The following is a 14,684-nucleotide window of genomic DNA, read 5'->3' as shown; positions in this document are numbered from 1 at the left end:
TTTACTAACATCGCTATTAATTCCACTATCCAAGTCATTGATATATATTAGAAATAATGATGGCCCTAATACTGATCCCTGTGGCACCCCACTAATGACATGACCCCACTCGGATTTCGAGCCGTTTATTAGCACTCTCTGTCGCCTGTTACCAAGCCATGACCCTATCCAACCTAACACCTTCCCATCTATCCCGTGCGCCCTAACCTTTCTCAGGAGCCTTTGATGGGGCACCTTGTCGAATGCTTTACTAAAGTCCAGATATAAGATATCATAACTATCACTATAAGATATCATAACTGGCAGAAATGTCTCATCATTCTGGTTTTAGTATGTTACCAAAGGTTTGAGGTGCCGTGTCCTGTCCTTTTTCGCAAATAAAATCTTAAGAGAGCGTCGGATGAGGATGCTGTTTTGGCAGTGAATGTTTGATACCCCGAGCTAATTGGCAAAAATATGATTTGGTCTCATATCTTCATAATAGAGCCAATGTAAACTTTGCTAAAATTTACGAGTACAGGCACTGGCAGCGAGACTAGATGTCGTCATGATGGATATCCCGCCCACTCATCCTTTCGTGGCGTCTGTGTGAGGTTAAGTAGGACCTGAGACCAATCACCCATCCAACCAGCATTTCTGTCGTTTTGCCTCACACACACACACACACACACACACACACACACACACAGTATCCTTGGTGCCCAGTCCCCCCGAGCCTCGCACAGTTAAGCCGAAGGTAACAATTTTCTGTCTCTCCCTGTCAGTATTTAGCATAATTTCTAGGGTTTTCCAGGTGTTTTCCTAGACTCCTATGCGGAGTAGGGGGTGGTGGAGGGGGGATTTAGAGTATGAGGGGTATGGAAGAGGAGGAGGAGGTACGGAAAGGAAAAGACGAGGAAAAAAACATTTTCGGCAACATATTATTATTTTCCTTTTATTGATGGAGTTGTCATTGTTTTGATATTTAATTTATATATAGAAAAACATACTAAGTTATAATATATAATAAGATCTGTTCTAGCTGTGTCACCAATTGTCCCACGTTGTGCTGCCAGTGCGATGTAACCTTCCATCCTTCGTGAACGTTTTAAGGCAGCGGGGCGTAACAAAAAGAAGGTTTGTGCAGTCCAAACATATCACTCACAAAACGTAAACATGAGGTGTCCCTCCCCTGGGGTGGGCGTGGGGTGGGCCTTCCTATCCCCTGGGTGCGTGGGGCGGGCCTCTCCATTCCGTGGGGCGTGGGTGTGGGGTGGGCCTTCCTGCATCGTCACGGGAAATATGCAAAGCAGGTCTTGTGGTATTCATAGCTGGATGTCAGGCCGGGTGTGTGCACGTCCCTGCCGGGCTACCCGTGGGGGAGGAGGAGGAGGAGGAGGAGGAGGAGGAGGAGGAGGAGGAGGAGGAGGAGTAAGAGGCAGGAGAAGGAGTTTGCATCGAATATGACAGTGTCTCTTCTTAAGTTAAAATAAGAGCATGAAGCTTCCATTGCAAGAGATAATGAAGGCAGGGCGTGGCAGGAGCGGCAGGAGTGGCGGGGGAGGACGGCGGAGGCTTCTTCCTATGCGCGCGTAGCTGTAAAATAGAGAACCTGAATATGAAGATGGCAGACAGAGTTAAATTCTGATGGAGCTTGTACGGCGAAGTGTTCGATGATGCGTGTTATGTGCTGAAGACTTGAAAGGTCCGTGGAGGCGTGGCTAACAGTGCGGTGGTGGCGTGGTTAGTGCAACAAGGCTTCGTGGCGGCTGGCGTGTTGAGGTCAGTGGTGGTGATTATTAGTGTAAAGCTCCTTGCGGTGTAGCGAATGCTGCTGGTGGTGTGGTGAACGATCTTGGCGGTGTGACGATGGTGGTGAGGTGTGGAGTGAGTCTCATCGTCAAAGGAAAGGGACAGAAAAGAAGAAAAAGATGCTGTGAAGTAGAGGACAACTTTTTCTCAGGGAATGCGTAACTTTGGCTGCGAAATATCCTTGAGAATTTGAAGATCCGTATTTTTGTCTTGTGGCGGGAAGTGTTGAAGGAAACCAACCTGGGAAACTTTAAGGAAACTCTGGTGAGCTTGAAAGATTCCATGCCACGAAGAAAGGGAAGAATTTTTGAAGGAAATAGATGCTGGAGACAGCTGGAAATGGAAAGAGGAAACTTGGAGTGTCTATCAGAAAAAAAAATGACAGACAGACGGAGAGAGAGAGAGAGAGAGAGAGAGAGAGAGAGAGAGAGAGAGAGAGAGAGAGAGAGAGAGAGAGAGAGAATGTGACGGAAAGTGGTTATGAAGCTGCAGAAATAAAAGATTTGTCCGAGGGGTCGTAAAGAAAGAAGGGCAACTTTTATGAGCAGTAGGGAAGGAAGAAGAGGAAGAGGAGAAGGAGGAGGAGGAAGAGAGGGACTAGCGTGAGGTGAGGAAGACAGTGAGTGAGGGAGTGGCGGTGATGAGCGAAGGCGACATGCACAAGTGTGAGAGGCGAGGTGAGTGTGTTTAGAGAGGAAGGCGGAGTGTGTTGAGAGTGACGGAGGGGAAGAGGGATGGCAGGGCTAAGGTTTCCCGCGGCAGAGCCTTGAGGGAGCGTTGATGGCGACCGCAGCGAGGCAGGGAAAGGCAAGTAAAGGAGGGAAGGAGAGACAAGAGTGTGAAAGTAGGAATAAAAGCGAACATAAAAGGAGTCACGCAGGAAAGCAGGAAGGAAAGACCGCCGTGCTGTGATAAGAGTGAAAGTGTCAGCAGGTTTGTAGTGAGCAGGGAGGAAAGAAATGTGTGTAGCGTAAAACTGAGCCGCGAAGGAAGAAAGGAGAGAGGAAAAGTAGGGATATGAGATGACAGGGATGAAGTAAATAAGGAAGGTAAAAGGACATGGCCAGAGAGGAAGTTGTGAGAGAGGAAGAGGAAAGTAATATAGTGGAGGAGAGCAGAGTAAAGGCGGCGAGGACAGGAAGGGGTATGAGCGGCACCCACACGAGGCTGATCAGGCAGCAGGAGGCGGCGTGAGAGGGAACATAAAAGTGAAGGAGGAAGAGTAACAAAGAAAAGGACAGAATACCAGTAGAAAAATAGCAAATAGGTAGGTTAGCAGGTGAGAGGCTGCATGTGACTCGTTATTCCTAAGTGCTTGTTAAATGTCCCCTTGTTGTGTTGCCTTGTGAAATGCAGCAATTGTTCGCTGGTAAAGGAGACCCGAGGCTTGGTTGCATTTCTTGTTTGTTTGGTGTTGTGTGTACTTGTTTGTTTTGTCCTTGAGTTAGACGCGTATTCACCACCATCGCTCACCTCTCACCCCATTCTTTGTCAACACCACGCATTATTCCATACATCACCAGGCCCGCCCATCACTGCCACTACTCCTCTCATCACGTCTCACCGCCCGTGCCTCCGCCTGCCGTCACTCGGGAAGGAAAGAGGGGGAGGGTTGAGGGAGTGTTCTGGGCAATCACGTGTTGCCATATTGGAAAAGTTAGTTATTTAAGTGCAGTTAGAGAGTATAACTGGAACATTTCAACCAAAGCCTATTGTAGTGCCAGCCAGCTCTCTCTGACCGCCACGAAGAGAGATAGATAGAGAGAGAGAGAGAGAGAGAGAGAGAGAGAGAGAGAGAGAGAGAGAGAGAGAGAGAGAGAGAGAGAGGATACATTCTTATTAGTAAAGGCGACAGAACTTGTTGTTTTTCATTTAGAAGTTTCCTGCATCTCAGTTATAGTCTCTCTCTCTCTCTCTCTCTCTCTCTCTCTCTCTCTCTCTCTCTCTCTCTCTCTCTCTCTCTGCCGCCCACCTGCAGCCGCACATCTCCGCCTCACCTCGCCACCCACCTCCACCCGCACATCCCCACCCCGCCTCGTCCGCCACCCACCTGCACCCACACACCCCCGCCTCGGCCTCCGTGATTTGCTATAACCTGTACCTATTTTCTTTATCCTGCCGATTGCAAATGAAACTCTTAATGGCTATGTGTTGAGCGTAATAAGTGAACCTCCCTCCCTTCCTTCCCCTCTCTCCCTGAGCTCCCGCACCCTCTCCCGCCCCTCCTCCTCAGTACCGGCGTGTCATTAGCGGCCTAATGAGACAGAAACAAATGGACAAAACAAATGTCAGAATATATACCATTTAGCACGCCGCCTCAGGTGTCGTGCCCCGCCATGTTTACAGAAGTGGACCTAAAATTAATATATCTTTTTATTTATTCATTTTTTTATTTACTTTTTTGTTTCCTGTCACATTCTCTCTCTCTCTCTCTCTCTCTCTCTCTCTCTCTCTCTCTCTCTCTCTCTCTCTCTCTCTCTGCCTCACCAGTAATGGTTTTGAAAGGTTCCGCAACTCAAAACATGAAGATTAGATTTGCCTTGATGCCATTGACCTTTTGGCTGCGAGGAAAAGGGAGGGATTGAGGGAGTGGAGGCATATATATATATATATATATATATATATATATATATATATATATATATATATATATATATATATATATATATATATATATATATATATATACAGAGAGAGAGAGAGAGAGAGAGAGAGAGAGAGAGAGAGAGAGAGAGAGAGAGAGAGAGAGAGAGTGTGTATGTGTGTGTGAAGGAAGACAATGACAGAACAAACACATAGAAATAAATCATTACAAACAAAAATAGACGCAACGTAATCCGGACAGAGAGGGGTTAGGGACAATGGAGCTGCCCTCAGAAGCCAATCTATTGAAGGGGCGGTGATGATAAAGGTAGTGGTGGTGAGGGTGCATCGGGGATTCACGGACGAGTGGAGGCTGAGTCACGAATTGGAGTGTCGGAGAGATGCAAGACAACCAGCCAGGCGAGGGGGGACAAAGGCGCCGTGAAGTTGTGGTGTTTGCAGCTCACAGGCTCTCCACTGAAATAGGAAATGGCGACTTTATTTGACGGGAGGAAAAAAGTTATAGTATGGCTTTTATAATGCTATTTTTTGAAAGGGTGGATGTGATGATGGAAAGGAAGATGGCGGACAAACGTTCCTTGATCTTTATTTGTTACTTTCCGTAGTCTAACTTGTTACTTTTCATATTCCTTTCACTGCAATTTCTACGCTTTATTTAAGTCAAAGCTGGCTCATCATCAGCTCGACACTCTTAATGTAACAAATATGCACACATAAAAAAAAAATACAGTAAGGCTGTACTCAGGTAGAATATAACAACCATGCTGATAATCCCTTTTCTTTGCAGGTAAGTGTGCCGTCACCTGTGTTCACGGAGGTCAAGGTAAGAAGCCACTGACCCACCACTCCTGCCCGCCACTTCGTCTGCTCGCCTTCACTTGGGTCCGCTGGAGATTTTTCATCGCCTTCGGTAAGACCTTGATTCGAGCAGAAAAGCTTTGGTCTTCCGCGAGTCCATAGTAATTGCGACCCGTCTGAATTGACTAGCAATACTTGGTTTAATTTCGAGCAATACGGCAAGGTCTGAGGTCTGTAAGGATACCTAGCGGGCAGCTCAGCAGCCTATTCACGGCCAGGCAGGCAGACAGAACAGCACTCATTACCTCCTCCGGTCAGGGTCCAGAAAAGTTTGTGAGGGGGGATCACTGGAGGCTGACAGGCGTTAGCAGAGTTATCTGTGGTGCGTAGGGACTGGCGGAGTTCCGGTACAAACCAATGGGAAATTAAGCACGTTAGTTATCAGAGTCAACGAGTCTGAGGTGAGGAGAGGGGGGAAGGTATGCACGTTGTGGTTGCCGATAGAGAGAGAGAGAGAGAGAGAGAGAGAGAGAGAGAGAGAGAGAGAGAGAGAGAGAGAGAATGGTGGGGGAAGGAGAGAATTGCCAATATGACGTGTGGGGAAGTCTGAGTGTGTTGGATGAAAAAAAAAAAAGTAAAAACTACTGTGATGATGGTAATTTACTCCGAACGAGACCAAGACGACTTTACTTAAGGAAAATTGCGGCCTTTTAATGTGGAAAACTGCCAACTAACATTTACTGAGATGAGGTGGGCGGGAGAGCCATTACCACGTGTGTGTGTGTGTATATGTGTTTGGGTTGCCATCTCGTGTCGTCGGTGCTTCGGACAATGAATCCCGTGTTTCACTTTGGGCTTGACTGCTTGAGGAGTCGGCGCAGTGTTCCCAAGTATCGTGTTAACTCCCACTACCGACAGACAGACAGACCGACAGACAGTGTTGCATGTCTCACCGAGCGTCACACAAAGAGCCACGTGCATGCTGCTCATTACCCTCAACTCTTATGACCATGATTTAATTAAAACAGTGAAGGTATAACATGAATCTTTAATTAAATTACTTGCTTTAAACAAGCAATCCTCCCTTGCAAGCGGTCCGCTGTAAAAACACTTAATGAGACGTGCGGCTCTTTGATGTACTCGTAAAAACAGTTTCATATACAAACGAACACGGCGTGTGGTGTGGACCTCCTGCAGGCACAGGCACGGCTATAAACTAGTATATAAGCGAAACGTGTCGCGCCAGACCCGCTAACACATACACGGATCACACAACACAGCCAGCCAGCCACGAGCCAGTGTTGAACAGGCCCAAGACAAGGCTGTTCGCTTCATCATTCTCTCTCTCTTTCTCTCTCTCTCTCTCTCTCTCTCTCTCTCTCTCTCTCTGTTAAAGGTTAGAATAATGTGAAATGTAATGAAAACCTTGCATTTAACGACGAGAGCATTTCACTGTGTGGCGACAGTTGCTCGATGAAAGTAATGAAGGAACATGAACCACAAATTAGGCAAAGTGTTAACATATTGGTGGAGACTGCTTGAGTTAGATATGAAGTAATGGAAACACGTCCGCTCGGGAGAAGCAGTTAATGCAAACTCACCCCATGAATCTGAAAGCAAGGGGCTGCTGCTGATGAGAAGCATTGCTTTTCATAAACACGTAGTATCATGGGAAGGATTTGCAGCATTTTCCAGGAAGCGTGTGCTCGGTGTACTGACAGGTCGTGCTGGTGAATTAGTGAATGCCACTCTTGAATAACTTGTGCAACATGACGACATGAGAACGTAGAAGTGTTCTCTCTCTCTCTCTCTCTCTGTCTCTCTCTCTCTCTCTCTCTCTCTCTCTCTCTCTCTCTCTCTCTCTCTCTCTCTCTCTCTCTCTCTCTCTCTCTCACTGCCGTGGCGTCTTAGGTGTTCTATTTTTTTCGTGGCGGGAAGAAGGATGTGAACACGCTCATTACTGAGAAAAGTTTTGCATCCTGCCATGTCAAATTGTTATGAAACACACACACACACACACACACACACACACACACACACACACACACACACACACACACACACACACACACACACACACACACACACACACACACAGAGAGAGAACAACAACAATAACAACAACAACATAATTGAAGGGGGTCATATTGGGGTAATAATATTGGTGTGGCGGAGAATTTCACGGCAACAGCAGGAGCAGTCCCCGAGCATCTAGGCATGAATAGTACATCACCCTATTACACACCAGACTCCCTCCCTCCCTCCCTCCCTCCCTCCGTTCGTCTGTCCGTCCGTCTGTCCGTCCTTGCCTCTCTCCTTGCCTCGCTAGTTGTGTTGCCTCGTGATGAGCTCCTGAACATTCCAGGCTGCGTAACAAGTGTTTTAGTAAAGTGATACTGGCTACAGCTTATCTGGCCACGCAGGAGAGAGAGAGAGAGAGAGAGAGAGAGAGAGAGAGAGAGAGAGAGAGAGAGAGAGAGAGAGAGAGAGAGAATATGTATTTTTTTCAAGCAGACGTGTTTTAGACAGAATTGTGTAACACCTTCCACTAATTAATGCGAATTACCACGCGGGGAATCACTGTCATGCTTCACTCACAGTGCTATTCCATTTTTCCACATTTGCTTCCTTTTTTTTCAGATTTCGTTATTTTTCATCCTTGTACCTTTTTATTCATTTTTTTTCTATTTTTGTTTTAACTAATATTTCATTATCCGTATTCCTTTCTTTCTTTTCACAATTTTCCAAGCAAACTCATCATGCCTACACTCCTTTCTTTCTCACCACTACCCCGCGCCCCTCATCCCTTCCGCCCTCCTGCAGCAAGCCTCTAGCAACTTTCCCCGCAGCCCACCGATGTCCACTCACGCTGATTTAGGTGCGCGCATTCCAGGCCGCTGAAGGATGGTAATGAGTGAGGGGAGGGGCGTGGGGAGGAGGAGGAGGAGGAGGAGGAGAAGGTGGGGAGGATTTTTTTTGAGTAGTGAGCTTATCTCTTGGTCAGAGTACACCTGGCCGCGAGTTTAAGTTAAGGTCCAATTAGCATTAATCAGGTGAGGGAGATGAAGAGGGATGCCGCCTGCCGTCTTTGCTTTTAACTTTACCCCAACACTAAGAGAGAGAGAGAGAGAGAGAGAGAGAGAGAGAGAGAGAGAGAGAGAGAGAGAGAGAGAGAGAGATGGAGATTAGGGAGGTGGACAGAATAGAGATGCATCAAATCACCTGACTAACGAGGCATAAATCAAGGTATGCGCTCTCTCTCTCTCTCTCTCTCTCTCGCTCTCTCTCTCTCTCTCTCTCTCTCTCTCTCTCTCTCTCTCTCTCTCTCTCTCTCTCTAATTGAAGGAGAGAGAGAGACGTTTTGCTCCCACTTCCTTTGCTATAAGGTTTATTTTCCAATACTTCGATCTTACGGTTTATTTTCCTATAACTTTCAATAAGGTTGTTTTTCGGGTAGCTTTATTTATTTTCCCCTACTTCGATCATACGGTTAATTTTCCTATACTTTCCATAAGGTACATTTTCAAGTAACTATATTAATGTTCCCATACTTCGATCATTCAGTTTATTTTCCCTTAGCTTCCAATAAGGCTCATTCTCGAGTAATTTGGTAATAAATATGCGAATAATAAAATATGCGAAGAAGAAACAAAGGAAAACTGGCATGTAAAAAACGTGATTCCCTCTCTCTCGCTCTGTCTCTGCCAAGGCAGCAGGTGGTCACGAAAATACGTGCATTGCTCACATGATGGCCGCCGCACACGGCGGTGTTGTTATTTACTTGTCCTGATAGCTTAATCTAACCTAACCTAACCTAACCTATCTTAATCTAATCTAACCTAACCTAACCTAACCTAATCTAACCTAACCTAACCTAACCTAATCTAATCTAACCTAACCTAACCTAACCTAACCTAATCTAACCTAACCTAACCTAATCTAACCTAACCTAACCTAACCTAACCTAACCTACCCTACCCTACCCTACCCTACCCTACCCTAACCTACCCTAACCTAATCTAACCTAACCTAACCTAACCTAACCTAAACTAACCTAACCTACCCTAACCTAATCTAACCTAACCTAACCTACCCTAACCTAACCTAACTAACCTAACCTAACCTAACCTAACCTATTCTAACCTAACCTACCCCTTTCCCCCTCCCCCCTCCCAAGACAGCACTCCCTCCCCCCTCCCGGCTGTCTTCCCTCCCCCCTCCCCCCTCCCACCTATCCTATCCCCTCCCCCTCCCCCTCCCCCCTCCCACCTAACCTATCCCCTCCCCCTCCCCCCTCCCCCCTCCCCGGGCAGCCGACTGCCCTGTGGGGCCGGCTGCCCCCCTCAGTCAGGGAAGTACTCCAGCAGGGCGGAGTACACCACCAGGGTGAGGGACAGGGTCTGTGCAATGGCGAGCAGGTTGTCCCACAGGCCGTGGGACAACCTGCTTCCAGCCCTGCCCCTCCCCTGGCGAGCCTTCCCTGGCTGGGGGAGTTGGCGCTGTGGTGGGGGGGAAGGGGCCACCACTCCCTTCCCCACTCCTCGGAGGACGAGCCCCGCTCCCTCGTCCTCCGCGGGGGTCGTGGCGCTCCTGGCCTCCTTTTGCCCCTCCTCCGGGCTGGGGGCCGAGACCCACAGGCCCAGGCTATCCTTTCCCGGGCTGGCCGCCACCACCTGGCCAGCCTCAGGGGCGGGTCCGGCCTCCTTCCCCGGGCTGGCCGCCACCACCTGGCCAGCCTCAGGGGAGGGGCCGACCTCGTGTCCCAGGCTGGCCGCCACCACCTGGCCAGCCTCTGGGGCGGGGCAGGCCTCGTGCCCTGGGCTGGCCGCCACCACCTGGCCAGCCTCAGGGGCGTGGCCGGCCTCGTGCCCCGGGCTGGCCACCACCACCTGGCCAGCCTCTGGGGCGGGGCCGGCCTCCTGCCCCGCCTCTGGGACGCGGACAGCCTGGTCCTCTTGGGGGGGCTTGGGGCGGCTGCCCACTCTCTTGCTGTTGCAAAAGAGCACGGGGCAGCCCTGCCCCTGCCCCCCGTGGACACCCAGACCTCCGGCCAGGCTGAAGTACAAAACGGCGTGACGCCCCGCCGTAGTGTACTTCAGTCCGGCCAGGAGGTCCCTCAGGGGCAGGTCCTGACAGAAGACTGTTGCGCCTCCTGCCAGGCAGTGCACCCTGATGGGTGTCTCCTGGTCCAAGGCGGCCAGCTTGTCCATATTCAGGCTGGCCGCCTGATCCGACACGAGGGGCTTCGCCCCCCCCTCGGCCCCTTGCCGGAAGGTAAAGGAGGCCAGAGAGCGCCTCCCCCTCCCACAGCAGCCCCCCGAGCGGGGGCGGGACAGCCTCACGGCGTCCACGCCACACTCGCCCAGGAGGCTCAGCCGTGCCTCCACTGACAGTCGACTGCTTTTTCCTCCCATCCTAGTTCTCATGAAATTAAAAATGTACCTTGGTTCAGTTTTGGCTGAGTGGCGAAAAGTAGGATGATGGTGAACAGACCGCCTGAGAGAGAGAGAGAGAGAGAGAGAGAGAGAGAGAGAGAGAGAGAGAGAGAGAGAGAGAGAGAGAGAGAGAGAGAGGTTGATTGATATTGATTGATTGATATATTTTGTTTGCCTTTTGTAACATTAATGCATTTCTGCATTTCATACACAGTTCAATACGTAAGGCCAGGTCCATCAAGCCGAAGCTTTTATACAGACCTGAATAAAGAATGACACAAGTAGCGCAAATGTTTACACCCTGACTTGTTCCTATTTGAGCCGCCATTTTGCACATGATAGAGGTAATAATAGACTACTTGTTTTGTTGTTTGCAGCACATGACACAATAATGAGTGATGGAGTGTATAGTATGCTATACTGTGCCACATATATGTTCACATACGTGAACTTGGCGAACACAAACACAGGTAGACACACTTACATAGATACCCACAAACATACATACCACAACATATAACTGCATACATACACACATTCATATGTACATGCACAGACACACACACTCACACATATGCAACCTGTATGCGAACATACGTACAGCATGATGCATACATGCGGCCACACAATACACGCACACACACACACACACACACACACACACACACACACACACACACACACACACTTAAAATGGCAAAACTACGTCGCCTCTACTACAGCAGCCTTCCACCACTACTTCCCAGCCAAGAGCGTCACAACGCACCCGTCTGATGCTCCCTGGATGACGCCCCGCATTAAAAGACTCATGCGTCAGCGGACCTGGGCGTTCCACTCCTGCCCGGTCCTTTACAGGAAACTAAGAAACAGAGTAATCAGGGAGATTAAGAATGCAAAGGCAAGCTATTACCCAGACAAGATACACCACCTCAAGCTGACCAACAACAGACAGTGGTACGCTAAGATCAAAGCTTTGTGTGGCTTACAAAAGCACACTTCATCCCTTCCTTGCACCTCACACCTTCCTGCTAATCTCGCGGCTCAGGAGATGAACGATCACTTTGCTGCTATCTGTCAAACCTTTCCTCCCCTCCACACCACTCCGCTTCCTGCCTATCTGCCCGCTCCCTCCCCTCCACACACTGTCCAGGCGATGGATGTTTTTAAGAGAATACTTAAATTTAAACCAAGATCCACCACACCCACTGACCTTCCTATAAAAATTTACAAGGAATTTGCTGTAGAGCTAGCAACACCGCTATGCTCCATAATAAACGCCTCACTCTCCCAACACTCTTGCCCCGCGGACTGGAAGACATCTTATGTCACTCCCATCCCCAAAACTTCCAGTCCTCAGTCACTCAATGACCTCAGGCCAGTCTCTATCACCCCCATCCCTAGCCTTATTTGTGAAGATTTTGTATATGACTGGGCATACACCAAAATTTGTAACACCGTGGATATCAGACAATTCGGAAATATTAAAGCCACCTCCACCTCACATTACCTGACCAGCTTCCTTGAATTCATCCACAGCCACCTGGACAAGCGAAACACCTCTCTAGCTGTTGCTTTTGTCGACTTCAAAAAAGCCTTTGATCTAGTTGATCACACTGTTGTCATCAGCAAGGCAGTAAGTCTGGGTCTCCCTCCTAATCTGATAGCGTGGCTAGCCGACTTCCTCACAGGGAGACGTCAGGCCGTTCGCTATCAGGGCTCTGTCTCTAATTTCCAACAGCTGACATGTGGAGTCCCCCAGGGGACCAAGATGGGTCCTCTATGCTTCCTCCTCCTCATCAACGACGCCCTCACCGACACCCCCCATCGCTGGAAGTATGTGGACGACTGCACCGTGGGCGTCCCAGTTTCCAACAAGAACCCGGACTACTCGCCACTGCAAGCAATTCTGGAGCGACTGCAGACGTGGACAGAGGAGAGCAGGATGACCATCAACCACAGCAAAACTGTGGTGATGCATTTCTGTACCTCCTCTGTACCAGTGCCCCCTCCCCGGCTCACAGTGGGCCCTCACCCCCTCCAGGTGGTCCAATGTGCCAAGCTTCTCGGAGTCACGGTGGACGACCAGCTGACCTGGAAGCAGCATGTCGCCAGCACCGTGAGATCAGCTACCTACAGGCTGTACATGCTGCGCAGACTCAGGTCGCTGGGGACGCCGACAGATGAGTTAAGGGGGGTGTACCTCACCTTCATCCTCCCCAAACTCATGTACGTCTCCCCAGCGTGGTCCTCCTCCCTCACACACACTCAACAGCTACAGCTAGAGAGTGTGCAGAAAAGGGCGTGCAGGGTCATCCTTGGCCCTGCATACACCACCTATGAGGAAGCCCTGACCACCCTGAGTCTGTCCAGAATATCCACCAGGCACCGAGAGGCTCTGGAGAAGTTTGGGAAGGGACTACTGCATCATCCGCGTCTCAGAGACATGCTGCCGCCCGACGCGCCTCGCCCTGTCCGTGCCACCAGACACCACAACAAAATAACGCCCCTGAAGGCGCCGCGCACGGACCGGTACAGACTCAGTGCGATTCCCACCATGGTGCGAGCCATCAATCAATAGTATTTCCCTCCTAGATTAGTCTTACCGTTAGGATTAATGTTAAGTTTTTCCCCATCCCCTATGTACATTTTCAGTTTGTCAACTGCCTAAATAATAAACCGTTTATTATTATTATTATTAATTATTACACACACACACACACACACACACACACACACACACACACACACACACACACACACACACACACACACACATGGCCACATACAAACCTGTGCACATACATACACATACTCACATACATACATAACAAATGTATGCATGGTTACATACATACTTTGCCGTAACATATGTTATATTAGCCAAAGTTTTCTATTAATGATATCATTGTTGGTGATGTACATACACACGTCCACAAGATGTGCACACCTGACATGTGTGTCTGTGTATCAACACATAACAGCACATGATTCACAGACATTGCTATGGTTAACATTCATAGTTTAGAAGTAAGAAACATTTCACTTTGCTTTTAAACAAATTGATAGAGGTTAGTGATTTAATATCGTGCGGGAGGCTGTTCCACTCCCTGACGCCGCGCACACTCACACTTCTCTGTTCGTGGACAGTCCTACAGAGAGGAAGTTTGAGGTCATCTGGCCTTCTATTGTTATTAATATTATTGGATAGTAATTTATAAGATGTATTATTGGGATATATGTAAATTGATTTGAAAAGAAATATACAAGTTTGCAAGAATATTATATCGGGGACTTTCAAAAGGTTGTGTTCACAAAATAGAGGATTAGTATGATCGTACCGTTTTTTTCTATGAAACATTACTCTCGTTATTTTTTTGTGCGCAACAAATAACCCATCTAAGAGTGTTTTAAAAGCTCCCCCTGAAATTGCCGAACAGTTTATTACATGTGGATAAACAGTAGACATATATATTAATTTCAGACATTGGACAGTTATATTGTTTGTAATTTTGTACAAGACACCAGTTATTTGTGACAATTTACTACAGAGTTGATGTAGGTGTTGTTTTCATGTTAATCTATCATCTATTATTAAGCAAAGAAATTTTATGCAATTAACTTTACTCAAGAAATTGTGTTTTATCTTTATATTAATATTAACTTCATTTACGGTTGTCAGACAAGACACCATCTAGAAAGTTTTAGACACGTTGCTAGTTATCCAGTCAGATACCTTAATTAATTGATGATTTAAAGTATTAACCATTTTCTCCATATTTTGTCCCTGGACGTGTACATAATTTTGCATGTCATTTGTCCAAATGTGACCTATTAAAGTGGCAGACCTGTCAGTCACTCTAGTTGCTTTTATAATTATTTGAGAGAAGCTGTAACATTGAAACATGTTAATGTATGTTGTGGCATTTTCATTGATATGTAACAAATTGACATTAGAATCCCCCATTACATAACATTTCATCTTTAAATTCGATAATACTTGTAAAATTTCTTCCATAGACCCAAGAAAATCAGTGAATGTTGAGTTGGGAGTCTATA

The 14,684-nt window shown here is 47.8% G+C and overlaps 1 protein-coding gene and 1 long non-coding RNA gene across 2 annotated transcripts in view; one reads left to right on the top strand and one right to left on the bottom strand.

Annotated features, from left to right (window-relative positions):
- LOC135099487 (protein lin-54 homolog) overlaps window positions 1-14,684 on the top strand; it is a 63,689-nt gene that overhangs the window by 36,935 nt on the left and 12,070 nt on the right. The window lies entirely within an intron of this gene.
- LOC135099489 (uncharacterized) lies at window positions 4,559-5,480 on the bottom strand. The gene is made up of 2 exons (XR_010268011.1): window positions 5,199-5,480; window positions 4,559-4,851 (listed from the first exon to the last, which is right to left on the bottom strand). It is a non-coding gene; the product is annotated as an uncharacterized LOC135099489 (long non-coding RNA).

This window comes from Scylla paramamosain, unplaced genomic scaffold (genome assembly GCF_035594125.1).
Source record: "Scylla paramamosain isolate STU-SP2022 unplaced genomic scaffold, ASM3559412v1 Contig134, whole genome shotgun sequence".
Lineage (NCBI taxonomy): Eukaryota > Metazoa > Arthropoda > Malacostraca > Decapoda > Portunidae > Scylla > Scylla paramamosain.
Note: the sequence above shows the minus strand (reverse complement) of the source record. Positions and strands in the feature narration are given on the sequence as shown.